A 13,221-nucleotide genomic window follows, 5' to 3' on the forward strand; every position below is an offset into this window, starting at 1 on the left:
ACAGCACTCTCAATTTCAGCATCATGTCTGCCTGTATGCTCCCTTACTCCCCATCATGATGATAATTGACTGAATCTCTGAAATTGTAAGTAAGCCACCTCAGTTAAATGTTTTCTTTATAAGAATTGCTTTGATCATGGTGTCTCTTCACAGCAATAAAAACCCTAACTAAGACAGTCCATCAAAATGGCTCAAAATGGATAAAAAGTCTTTTGCCATGGTAGAAGTCATGAGCTGACACCTTCACCTTGTCATCTGACCTTTATGTATAAGGTGCATGCAGACATTACAAACATAAAATATATTAAATAAATAAGTGTTAAAAATGAAAGAAATGGAATGTGGTCAACGCAATAGAAAGTATTGAGTATGAGCTGCTTGAGAACTTTTGCTGCGGATGAATGACAGCTGAGTGTGCAGGTTGAGCTGTGAGAAGGGCTAGGCTAGAGGGATGAGAGTCCAGCACTGAGATATCTGGATCCCTACAGCATGATCACTCGCTCTTCCCCATGACTCATACAGCTATGTCTGTGTAAGTTAAGTTCTAAAAAATTTATTCTTTTAGTTCTGTTATGTCCGACCAGAATTTTGAATGGATATCCACATGACTTTAAATGTCAAACATTAAAAACTGTAATACAAAAAATTCATAGAACTCCCTACAGGCTGTTGGTCACCATCAGGCTGGATTACACATCATTCACAGAATCAAAGAAGGCATGGGGAGGACGGATCTGTTATGAACATGTGCTCTGACCCCACTGTAAAATTAGGAGGAGGAATGAAAGTGAAATAGAACCTCTCTCGGAAGGGACCCTGATACTTATTAGGTGGCAGTATCACTTAAATTCTTTCAGAGCATTCAGGGGAATGTGGCCTATGGCATCTAATATTCCTTCATTTTGCTGTGCAAGGAAGTTAATCAGAGATGTGAAGAGTGATGGAAATTTTTTCTCCTGTAGTACTGCAATCAAGATTTCCATTAAGGGTGTATGGCCAGGAGAGATTTACTCTATATGATAATTTGCTAGATTTAAGGTAGATTACTTCCTTTCATAACATATGTTTACCTTTGATGTCTTAGAATATTTCTCACTGGATGGCAGATATTTCAAGTTTCTTTCATTATGAGATTCTGGAGAATTTGTAGTTCCATCAACTACTATATCAAACAACTACTCTTTGAAGTCTTTTCCTTGTCACCAGTAGATGAAACTCTATGATTGGTTATGATTTTATATTTCAGGATTGTAGGATGACTGCTGTCTAGGAGAACCTTACTATAATCTACTACCAGAGAGCTTAGAATTCATACTTTGGTTCCTATCCATGGAATTATGAAAAAGTAAGATAAAATGAAAATGCTTTGTTGTCCCCCTACTGAGTTTGTGTGTTGTGCTGTGTTTTGTATGTTTTCAACTGGCCTAAGGAATGGCTCTTCAGGCTCAAAGTAACATGGAAATCCAACATAGAATTAAAATGAGAGTTAACTAAGATGACAGATCTGAAAAAAATAACTATAGACATTAAAAGGCATTGTGTAAGATACACTTACTACAAAAAGGGAAATAATGTTTATCAATAATAGCCTTGAGATAACCAACTGTTAATGGATATTTGATCACACTGGGATACTCCCAGACTGTTAATAAAGTTAACCTTGAATCAGGGGGCAGAGTCAGTGACTAGTTGACCAGAATTATCCATGAAAAGCCAGGAATATAGATAGAGAACACACACACACAGGAAAGAGAAGGGAGGGACTTGGAGATTTCAAGCTCTTTTGATCTGGGAAGTGTGGAGAGGAGGTCAGCCGATTACTCCTCTGCCGCTTCTTTGATCTATCAGGTTTTCACCCCAATATTTGACTCATGAGTTTTTTATTGGTAATAGAACAACTTAGATAAATATTTCAGCCAATATTTGTTTTATTCTGCATTTTTGTCTTCATGGAATGTTTATCCTACAATATTAGTTTAAGTTGTCTACTTAAGCTTATGGTAAAACTGTGATCTGGTAAAATATATATAGTGATACAAAGCAAGACAAAAATACATGAGAGAAACCCAAACACAATGCAAATAGTACTAAGTAAGTTACAGGATAAAAATTTCAAGTTAGGTAGTAAAGATAATCTATACAGTGAGATTCTGTTAAAAAAATTAGAATGGTAAGATGTATTTAGTTAATATAGATATTAGTTGAAACTTCACACTGAAGATAAAAGGGAAATACAATTTCCTATGTTTGTCTGATCAGACCTTTCTAGTAAATGAAAGTCTTTTTAACATCATTGTGATAGCCAACAGCAAGAAAATTTCAGACTATCAAACAAACAAACTAGAAACCAAAAGTTTGACTTGCAGTAGCAATACAGGAAAAAAAAATGCTGTTTACAAAGCTTGGCCAAATTGAAATAACCCCAGACGAGAATCTGTAGGGTATAAAGGAAGAAGAAAAATTGTTTAGAATGTAGTAATGGGATGCAATTAGGGAAAAGAAAATGCAGGCTGAATATGAGAGCCCAGTTCCTCGCAGTCTATTAGGCTGTGCATTAGTGTCCTAGGGGAAGAAATGAAAGCCTCATTGCCTCACTCATTCAGAGCCAGACTGATTCCCAGAGGGTGTGGCAACTGAGAAGGAAATGAAAAACAGAAAGTCAGAGAAGTCAGTTCAAGTTAATTTAATAGTACAATAAAATTCTGCTCTAGGTGTAGGAGGGGCCCAAGTCTCTGCAATAGGCATATGTGACCATTTCAAAGTGAAGAGTTCACATATCCATTTTTCCAGGCAAATTGGTTCTCTAACACTCAGGGCTATGACAAAATAGAACCACAGCATGAGGTTCTACACATAACCAACCCAGAAAGAAACAGCGCAAACTTGGGTCACTTGACTCCTTTCTTTTTCTTTTTATAATTTATTTGTTTATTTTACATCCCCACCAAAGTTTCTCTTCCCTCCTCTTCTCCCAGTCCTTCCCCCAACCTTCCCTCTGCCCTACTCCCAATCCTCTCCACCTCCATTTCTATTCAGAAATAAAATTCTATTGCAGAATAGTGCTCTTGTACATTGTAAAGATTTGTCACTAATATTGATTTAATTAAAATGCTGATTGGCCAATAGCCAGGCAGGAAGTATAGGCAGGGCAACCAGACTAAAAGAATTCTGGGAAGAGGAAAATCAGGATTGTTACTATCAATGTCGAATTTTGCTACCCAACATCCTCTTCTATGCCACTCAGTTACTTACATTTCTGCTGGTCTGATTAAAACCCCACAACAGAAAGTGGCTTATAGAAGAGAGAGTTTATTTTTGCTTACAGTTCCAGAGGGATTACAGCCAACCATGTCAGGGAACTATGGCAGCAAGTAGCAGGTAAAGTGGAAGAAACAGGAAGCTGAGAACTCACATCTCTACCTCAGGTACAAAGCAGACATAGCATTGCAGGTGACATGAGACTTTTAAGATAAAAGTCTATCCCCAGTGACATAACTCCCCCAGTAGTGCAGTCCAACCTAAGCCTCCCTATTGGAGACCAAGTATTCAAATATCTCTGAGCTTGTGGAGGACATTCTTGTTCAAACCACCACCGCCATCCAAGACTGTTAAACTTACAACATTGTTTGAAAACATTCCACTGGAGAATGTTTAATATCCTCAGTCTCCTGACCCCTGCTCTATAAAATCTGTTTCAAGCACTTCATTGCTTAGCACACAATAAGCAAAATAAGACATGTATTTTCTTGCAACCCTGGGATACATGCCTTCCTATACTCCAACAAATTGCTTTGTTTCTGCTTTCAAAGTAAATATATGTTTTTGTTTATGATCTTGAGGATGGGTACCTGTTCCTATATGATTTAAGTATGAGCCCCACTGTATGACCTCTGAGCCTTTCTAAACACAGCAATTTTCATTTCAGTGCAGAATGATAATTCAATCCTTGAAGGCATTTTAAATGGCAATTAAATGTAACAAAGCACAACCATAATTTAATTAAATGTCTATGTAAACAGTTTAGAAACTTTGCTTGTATACAAATAATGGTATTTGCATCATAACTGTCACCTGGTTGATAATGACAGAGAGATGTGAAAGAACTTATTTTCTGGAAATATCTGAAATCCTTTGTTTTTATATTTTCTTGTTTACCCATCTGGAAATTGCCAACTATTCCTGAGTTAGCTATAAAGTTACTGAGAAGTTTGGGGAGATAACTGTGGTCTTCTGTGCAGTACTGAGATCACTGAGGTCTTCTGTGGAATTCTGAGATCACTGGAGTTTTCTGTGGAGTACTGAGATCACGGGGGTCTTCTGTGGACAACTGAGATCACTGGGGTCTTCTGTGCAGTACTGAGATCACCGGAGTCTTCTGTGGAGTTCTGAGAAGATGGAGTTTTTTATAGAGACTTTTCTTTTTTACTCCACGTGGTAAATAGTTTACCTGATGAAAAGACATGAGTTTGAGGGAGAGCTTTTCTGAAACAGGGTCTTACACTTTGGTCAAGGTTGTCTGGAATTTAATTTATTGACCCAGATGGCCTCTGATTTCCAGTGATTTTAGAGCCTGAGCCTCCAGAGTGCTGGAATTACAGGTATGAGGCACGATATGTGGGCCTTTATAGGCACTTACATGCCTTGCTTGACAACAGAACGTCTTATGACTTGTTATAGGAGGGGCTGTGTCCTGTCACCAACAACTTTAAAAATCACTTCCTTGTATAATGACTTTCAAGTACTTTCTTCAGAGGCTTTGGAAGGTACTTTAGTTACATTTCTATTGTTGTGGAAAGAATACCATAACCAAGGCTGAAGGATGATTAATAAAAACTCAAGGTCAGAAGTTGGGATTCAACCTGAAGATCTGAAAAGCAAAAGCCAGGCTCTGGCTTTTACTTCAAACTCAGTCTGAAAATGTGATCCTGGAATCTCAGAATGAGACTGTGTATCTGAGAGCTATCTCCCCCTGTCTTATATTACTCTCTAGGGCTGGGGTTAAAGGCATGCACCACTGGGATTAAAGGTGTGTGTCATTGTGGCTACTGGGACTAAAGGTGTGTGTTACCATAGCCTGGTCTCTAAGGCTGACTAGTGTGACTGTTTTACTCTCAGATCTTCAGGCAGTCTTTATTTATAAAAATACAATTGAAATGCCACTACATAAGATAACTTATAGAAGAGTTTATTTGGCCCTTACATTTCCAGAAAGAGTCCATGACTACCATGTCAGGGAATCAAGGCATCTGGCAGGCATGGGGGCTGGAACTGGAACCTAAGAGCTGAATGTTCATATCTTACAACACAGAGAGAACAAACTCAAAGTGGTGTGAGTCTTCTGAAACCCTCAAAGCCTACCCCCAGTGACATACTTTCTTCAACAGGGACATACCTCCCATGTCTCCCCAAAGAGCTCCATAGTGCGGAATAAATAGTCAAATGCCACAACTGTGGTGACATCCTATTTAAACCACCATAGAGGGAAAAAACCTTCAATTATTTTAGGTCTTCTCATGCAGAAATATGATTTCTGGTAAAACGAATTCCTGTTTTAGAGATACATATTTTACAGCAGATGCAAAGAATTGCAGGTCATTGGGTAGCCTTTTTTTTTTTTTTTTTTTTTTTTTGGTTTTTCAAGACAGGGTTTCTCTGTGGCTTTGGAGCCTGTCCTGGAACTAGCTCTGTAGACCAGGCTGGTCTCGAACTCACAGAGATCTGCCTGCCTCTGCCTCCCGAGTGCTGGGATTAAAGGCATGCGCCACCACCGCCCGGCCCATTGGGTAGCCTTTTTGTGCTGTTTATTTTTCTGTGGCCAAGTCAGCTATGCATATATTCTCATAGACTATCATCATATCATGAACAATATCTAGGTTTCACGTCCATTCTAGGGACACTCCCCAACTACAAGGGAGCAATGCAACACACATGTGTCTAATTGGTACCATGAATCCACACTCTCTCTGTGAATCATTGAAAATAAAATATTGATTAAAATCAAGTGGTTGGAAAATAATTTGGGAAACCTGAAAGTCAAAGAAGGTGAAGGCTATCACAAAGACTATCAAGGCTGCAGGCATAAGAGTTCAATAAGGAGTTTGAGAGACTCATCAGATAAGTGGGTACCATGGAAGTCACAAACCTTAGGCGATTTGCTTCTCTGATTTAAGGCTGCTGTTATGTGTAGGTCACTGGATGCTCGGGGTTTCACAAATCTAACAAGAGTATTGATTAGAAGTTCTTATGATTCATGTCCTTTTAAGCTTATTTTTCCTAGGAATAGCTAATTCTGCAGTTAATTATCAGAATATAAACTTTCTCCAGAAACACAAGAAAACTATTTTCCCAGAAGACAGAGGGAGTTAGAGAAAAGTAATTTCCTCAGAGGACAGGGAGAAATAATATTTGCTATTAGGTGGTTTTATTCCAAAGTTTTTTTTCTATAACAAAGCCAATAGGAAACTAAGAACATATTACTTTATGCTTTATAATGTCTAAACAAATAACTTTTTAACATCAATTAAAGACAAGTTGAGCAATGTGGCTCAGTGTATAGCATTTGATTTTTATGCACAAAGGCCTGGGTTCTGTTCTTAGCACTACCAAAAGAAGGAAATAAATAAATAGATTAATTAATTAATTATAAGCAAGCAGAGCTGGAGTGTTTTCTTAACTCTCCCCTTGATAACACATTCTTTATTCTTGAGAGGCTCCTTAAGAGATACCAACATTGCTAGGAAGCATATGTACACACTCCTAATCTGTACTCCTTTTTCCCAATGAACAAATAATTACTGAGCACATCCCATGGATTGTTCTTAATGTCAGGCTTTAGAGAGAATGATGTGTTAGGTAAGGATGGCTTCTAATCTGAGTCAGAAGGCTTAACTTGACAGAATCTGCCAGGGATGCTGAGGAGCTGCTGTAGAATCCAGATAGTTTAGTGTCCCATCTGCAGAGGACATGAATTATGCTGAAGCAAATGGTACAACTGTAATCTGTGTCCCAATACCTTTGGAGCTGAATGTATATATGACTGTGTTAAAGTGTGTAATCACACCAGAATTCTGTGAAGAGCAGACAGTTTTCTGGATAAAAAGAAAGGCAGCACAGTTTATCTGTGGTTATGTAGGAGCTCCTCTATATTCTGTACTAATCTTGGAAGAACCAAATTTTAAAGTCACTAGAAGAATATTTCAGAATTCTTCACACTTTAAAGGAATTAAATGGAGAGACTAGAACAGCCATATAAATTTACCAGAAGAGAGCTTTTAAGAGGCACAAATAATCTCCTTCAAGCCATTCTAGATTTCAAAAGGCAAGTGAATCGTTAATTGAATGTTTAATTAACATTTATTGCTTAGCATATTAGTTTGGTATGACTCACATTTAGTACTACAATAGACCATTCTTTGGCTGCCACTTGTGCACTTTATAATACATTCAGCCCCATGTATAATCAACACATGGTTCATTTACACTCATTTTGTAATACTGGAATATAGTTTCCACTTGTTGAAAGATTATAAGAGTGTATGGATCTATCATTGCTTCCACTGTATTCACTAAGAGTCTATTGAGGAAACTAAGTGTAAAGTACTTTGCAAAGGACTCTGTGAAAGGCATAAAGATGAATTAAAGAAAGCATCTATCCTTAAAGAATGTGGTACTTGAAGGAGAGTCTGGAGATGATTATCTGCCTATGTGTATCTTCTGTTGGGGTTAAAATTGGAGATATAGAGAGGAATAGAGATAGATTATTCCTTTCAACTGAAAGAATTAGATTAGGAAAAAAATGTAGTTACTTTAGCAAAGGTTTGAGAAAATTCCTTGAAAAAAATAAAGAAAGAAAAAGTTATTTGGCTCACAGGTTCAGAAAACTCAGTCTATGTCTGCTTGACAAATGTATTTGAAGGAAACACTGTAAAGGTAGGAATATGAGGTTGAGGACAATTGTTCATATTAAGCAGAAAGGGAGCAGGTAGTAAAGCAGGAAGTAGCCAGGTTAATACCTCCTATACTCTGCTTCCATGATGTACCGAATTCTACCTCCCACAGTTTCTGCAACCTCCCCAAACAACATGACCAATGAGAATCAGGCATTCAAACACATGATCCTGTGAGGGATGTTTTGTATTAAAACCATGACAAGATCCAGAAAAAAAAAGGGGGGGGGCTATTGGAAAGGAATACAAGAATGTTCAAGGACCACTGTCAAAAGAGATGAGGAACTTTTGCAGAAATAGAAATCGGTTCAACGTGCATTAAAAAACAAATGACAAGGTATGGTGAATAGTGAGAGTTATCTCTTAAAGAGGAAGGGCCTGGCAGTCACTAGCATCATATGTGAGGACATGGAGAGGGAAACTTCCGGTAGTTGTCAGTGTGTTTTAACATGGGGATGATATGGGCATCCTTTTGCTCTAGAATAATTATCCAGGGAGGTGAAAGAGAAAGATTTGAGGAGTTTGTGCTAATGGACATAAAAGGTGAAGACAATGGCGGGATTTTGAAGTCTTTTTAGGAGCTTCTAAATCCTGTGTACATGGCCCAGATGTCCCCTATTTCTCTGTGTAAGTGTGTTCCATTATTCCTCCATTACAACAAATCCATCCATTCCATCTGCCATACTGTGCATTTTAAATCCCGGAAGAATCTGGTGTACCTATCACATTGGTAAGCATTCTGGCACTATATTTCAACTACTTGTCTGGATATTCCAAATTAAGCCTGGAATTTTAAATAACCAAATACCAATCCACATATTTTGCCCATTCCAACCAGAATCCTAAGCAATTAATAGTCTTTACATCACTGAATGGACATATTGAATCACAGATAAGTTCAGTGGGCGCTACTATATCACTGCTTTAATCTAGAAACTGCTTTCTCTTAAGTTGGGACCATAGTTCATTTTCTCTATCAGCTTCAGTAGTCCCTAGCATCCAATAGTTTAACTGAACATGAGCACAGGCATCTCTGTGTTGATATCCTGCAAACATTCGAATATACATATACCCAACTGACTTTAAATAAAGCAGATTAACTCTGATAACTTGTGTGGAAATCCTCAATCACTTAAGTCCTTAAGAACAAAGACGGGTCTTTCCTGGAGAAAAAAAAAAGAAAAAAGAAAGGTGAATTATGATGATTCAACATTCCAATTTAGAAATATATCACCCAAGAGTCCAGTTGTACAAAATTTGAATTCAAAAGATCAGCAGCAGCTTTATACCTGTGTTGCCAGCCTGCTGCTCTTCTTTATAGAGTTTACTTGTCAGCCTAGTTCCTGGGTAAATACATAAACAGATATTTTTCAGTTAAACACACCACACAGAGATGCCCATATACACTCATATGCACACACTCACACTCACATGTACACTCACATACACACAAACACACACATGCACACACACACACTCACATGCACACACTCACATACACACATACATGCGCACACATACTCACATGGATACACACACTCAATGAACACACATGCACACTCACGTGCACTCACTCACATGTACACACACCCACATGCATGTACATGCACACACATACATTCACATGCACAAACACTTTTTGTGATTTGTTCAGCTTCTTTAGAGAACCCTGGCAGTTGTTTAGTTGTTGGCTTGGTTTTGTTGCTAAGCGGAAGAACAGAAATGAAAGGTGGAGGAGACATCCCACCTAGTCCAAGTGAGAATAGCATGAGAGTCAAATAATAAAAATTTTTGGAATTAATTTGCCTCGCCTGTGGCTCCTGTTCTTTGTTGTTCCTTAGTCTTATTATGTTTGTTATGGGGCCAATCTCGTGTCCTCTAATTAGACCTAAGTTTTCGTAAGAAATAGTGATCATTTTCAGGTCCTAATTGTGCTCTCTACTGTTGGGTGTTGACTGTAACCATTTGCCATTACCTCTATGAACAATAAAAGAACTAGCTATGTTTCAATAATTAATTAAAAATGAGTAGCTTTTTACCTCTGACATTCATGCTTGTGTTCATGAGGCAATAAGTGATGGCTATTAATTGTTGTCATTTCCATGAATAACATTCTGAGTAGTTTATTTGTAAGGTAAGATGCTCAAACCATCCTGGTTATAAAGCATGGAGGTATTTTTCCCCCGTATAATTTCCACCTAGAGCTGCTTTCAGAAACCACGGCAAATCTTTTATATTCATTGAAACATTGTGGGTAATGAGCCTGAAAGTTTCTAGCCGTTCCCTCTAATTAGAGCCTCCCCAGGGAGGAAGTGGTGACAGTGGGAGGAAAATTAACTATTTGGGCAGCGTATTGATTAATGTTGCTACAATCGGAATAGACAAGAAAATAATTTTTAAATTATCAAATTAATTCGCTGGAAACCAATGGACGGACCCATATTTCAGTCAAAGACAATTCAATTTTGTTCTTTGTAAATGAAGTAGAAGACCTATTGTTAGGTAGAAAGGAAGTCTGGGGTGGTAGGGAGCAAAGATCTGCAACAAAGTAGCCGAAGTAAGGAAGCACATTCAATCTCACAGACTGAGGGAATCGCTGCATCCATTGCCAGCTTGTTCACACCAGCTGAAGGATGTTAGTTGCTGGTTCCTAGAAGTCATCTGAAGGTGATTGTAGGGATGATTCCAAGGAGTGATACCCAGAGAAATTGTAGAATTAGCTCCTATTATCTGTAGGAATGTTGAATTTTCTCATTTGTCTCTTATCTGACTCAGTAGACAGGTGTCACAGGAGTTTTCCACTCAGCAAAGATCCAAAAGAAAGACACAGTTAAGGTGAAGACAATATTCTTGAGTCGGCAGACATTTTGTTTGGTTCTTTCAGCCATGGGACAGTTGCAAGTTGTTCAATGTGTATCAGTTGCAAGAAGCAAAGTGATAAGTCATGAATTTGGAGTTCCACCCTGATCTTTCTGTGAGCAGGAACACTGATTTCACTCTCAATTAAGAAAATTATAAGGCAAATTAAAATTTAAAGATTTGTTAGTCACTAGTTATCGAGGAAGCACAAAGTCTTTGAAATGGGAGATTTTGTGGTTTTGGCTACATAAAGGGGTCATGTCTTCTTTCCTTACTCATTATTTTTGACAAAAAAAAATGTAACTTTTCTTAGAACTTAAATATAAATCTGCCTATTTAGAGCAGAACATTGCAAAATCATGTCAAGGGGTAGAGGCAGCACTGTGTAAAGGCTTAACTAGCCATCTTTATTTCAGTTAAATCTTTACTTCAGTCAGGCTGTGGTGGCACATGGCTTTAATATTCTATTCTCTTGCATCATTTTTCCCCTAAGATCCACAGGAATTTTCTTGGGAACATTTTGGATTAGTCTGACAAATTCTATGGTAGTGATTATAGGCCCATGTTCAATCAATAATTAATTATATCATGAAGTGTAGACTCTCAGTTTTCCAGCATACCCCAGCTGATGGTGCAGATATTTAAGGAGAATAATATGATTGTTCCTGCTTTAGTCCACTGCAAACAAACAAACAAACAAACAAAAACAAAACTCAAAGCAAAAACAATAACATAAAATACCTCCAACACCATTTCCAAATACTATTAGCTCAGTGTGTGCTTGTGTCTCCGCAGTGTAAGTAAATATTGGTCACTGTCTGATTGTCATTGATAGCTCATCCTGACTTCCACATTTGATTTTGCCTACCCCCCTCAAAAAAGGTAAAATGCATCTCTGTATTTATATACAGCATTTAATATACTATTTTCTGTTAAACCTCAAATGGGAAGTGTTTTAGTGATGAAGTACCTACTGATGAAGTTGTGTTGGTGGGATTTTATCCAGGTCTCCTCCCAGATACTCTATCCATTTTTTCCCTTGTTGCAACGACAGCAGAGCTGGCAGAAGCCACTCAAGGGAAGAGGAATCTAGTTTTGTCTCATAGTTAAGAGGGGCTACAGAGTCTTCCCACACTGTCTCCTCAGTCATTAGGCAGGAAGAGATGAAAGCTGGTCTTTAGATGGCTTTCATCTCCCCAGTCCCTCTTTCAGTGTGGGAGCCTAGCTTGTAGAACACTGTCATCCATATTCAGGGTGGCTGTGGTTGGGACGTATTGTCTGAGAGAAGAATAAACAAAAAGAAAAAAGAAAAGAACTTGAACTCTGGAAGATGAGCCGTGATAGTTGATTCAGAGCAATAACAAGAATATAATATGTTTCCTCTGATTCTGTACTTCACTTTTAAAGCAATGTTTAACTACTTAATTATCACTGCTGGAAAGATTGACAAACCAGTAGGAATAAAAGGTGAGATAAATTACTATCACATCTTTTACTGAAATAAATGCCACATAAATTAAACACCATGATACAAAATCTTGCCATAGCTAAAAACGTGAGTGAGAAAAATCCTCACACAGTACAAGGACATATTATCATCCCTGTAGATTTATAAACAATATAGAAAATGAACCATGTAGAAAAGTGAGCAAATGAAATTGATAGAAAAATATAAAGATGAGTAATTGATATATTTGTTCCTTTCTATTCACTAATAATCAAAGAAACTTAAATCAAAGGCTATATATATGTACACACCCAGGAAGTTGCCATGGTGCACAGTGGTACAGAACTTGGCAGTGGGCGTGCTCACACCCTGTTAGGAGGAATAGGTTCCACTCTTCCCAGAGGACTTTCTGATAAATGTGGTAATTAGTAAAGGCACACGATCTTAGACACCCCTGAAAAACACGATAAAGCAACACACAGTGAGTACAAACAATGTCACTCACTACAACCGATTCTGAAAACAGAAAAATATTCTACTTTAGCTTTTCTTAAGACAAAATTATAATACGTCTTTTTAATGGAGAACAGGGTCACATTCACGACTCATTATATTTTATGAGTCTAAAATCTGTGTCAGTGTTTTGTATAGCAGAGACTACCATAAAAGATTAAATGAAATTATGAAGAGAAAATGTATTTCTTCCCCCACCTAGCACAGACTGTGATTATCAATTATATTGAGTTGATTTTTCCATTTTCAGATCGGCAATCTTGATCCAGCAGAAGTTTTTGCAGTGGTTCACAGCTCAGGACCATGACTTGGGTGCTGATTTGTTTTGATTGAGATACATTTGTGCTCTGAAAGAAGGAATATAATCTCTCTTATCTTCTTTATAAACTGGTTTTGTTATTGGTATTGAGTAGCCATCAAACATGGCAAATTTACTTTTAATTAGAATCTAGAATT

The sequence above is a fragment of the Microtus oregoni genome, unplaced genomic scaffold (genome assembly GCF_018167655.1).
Source record: "Microtus oregoni isolate MIOR12 unplaced genomic scaffold, Mior012 000007F_ref0000211, whole genome shotgun sequence".
NCBI lineage: Eukaryota > Metazoa > Chordata > Mammalia > Rodentia > Cricetidae > Microtus > Microtus oregoni.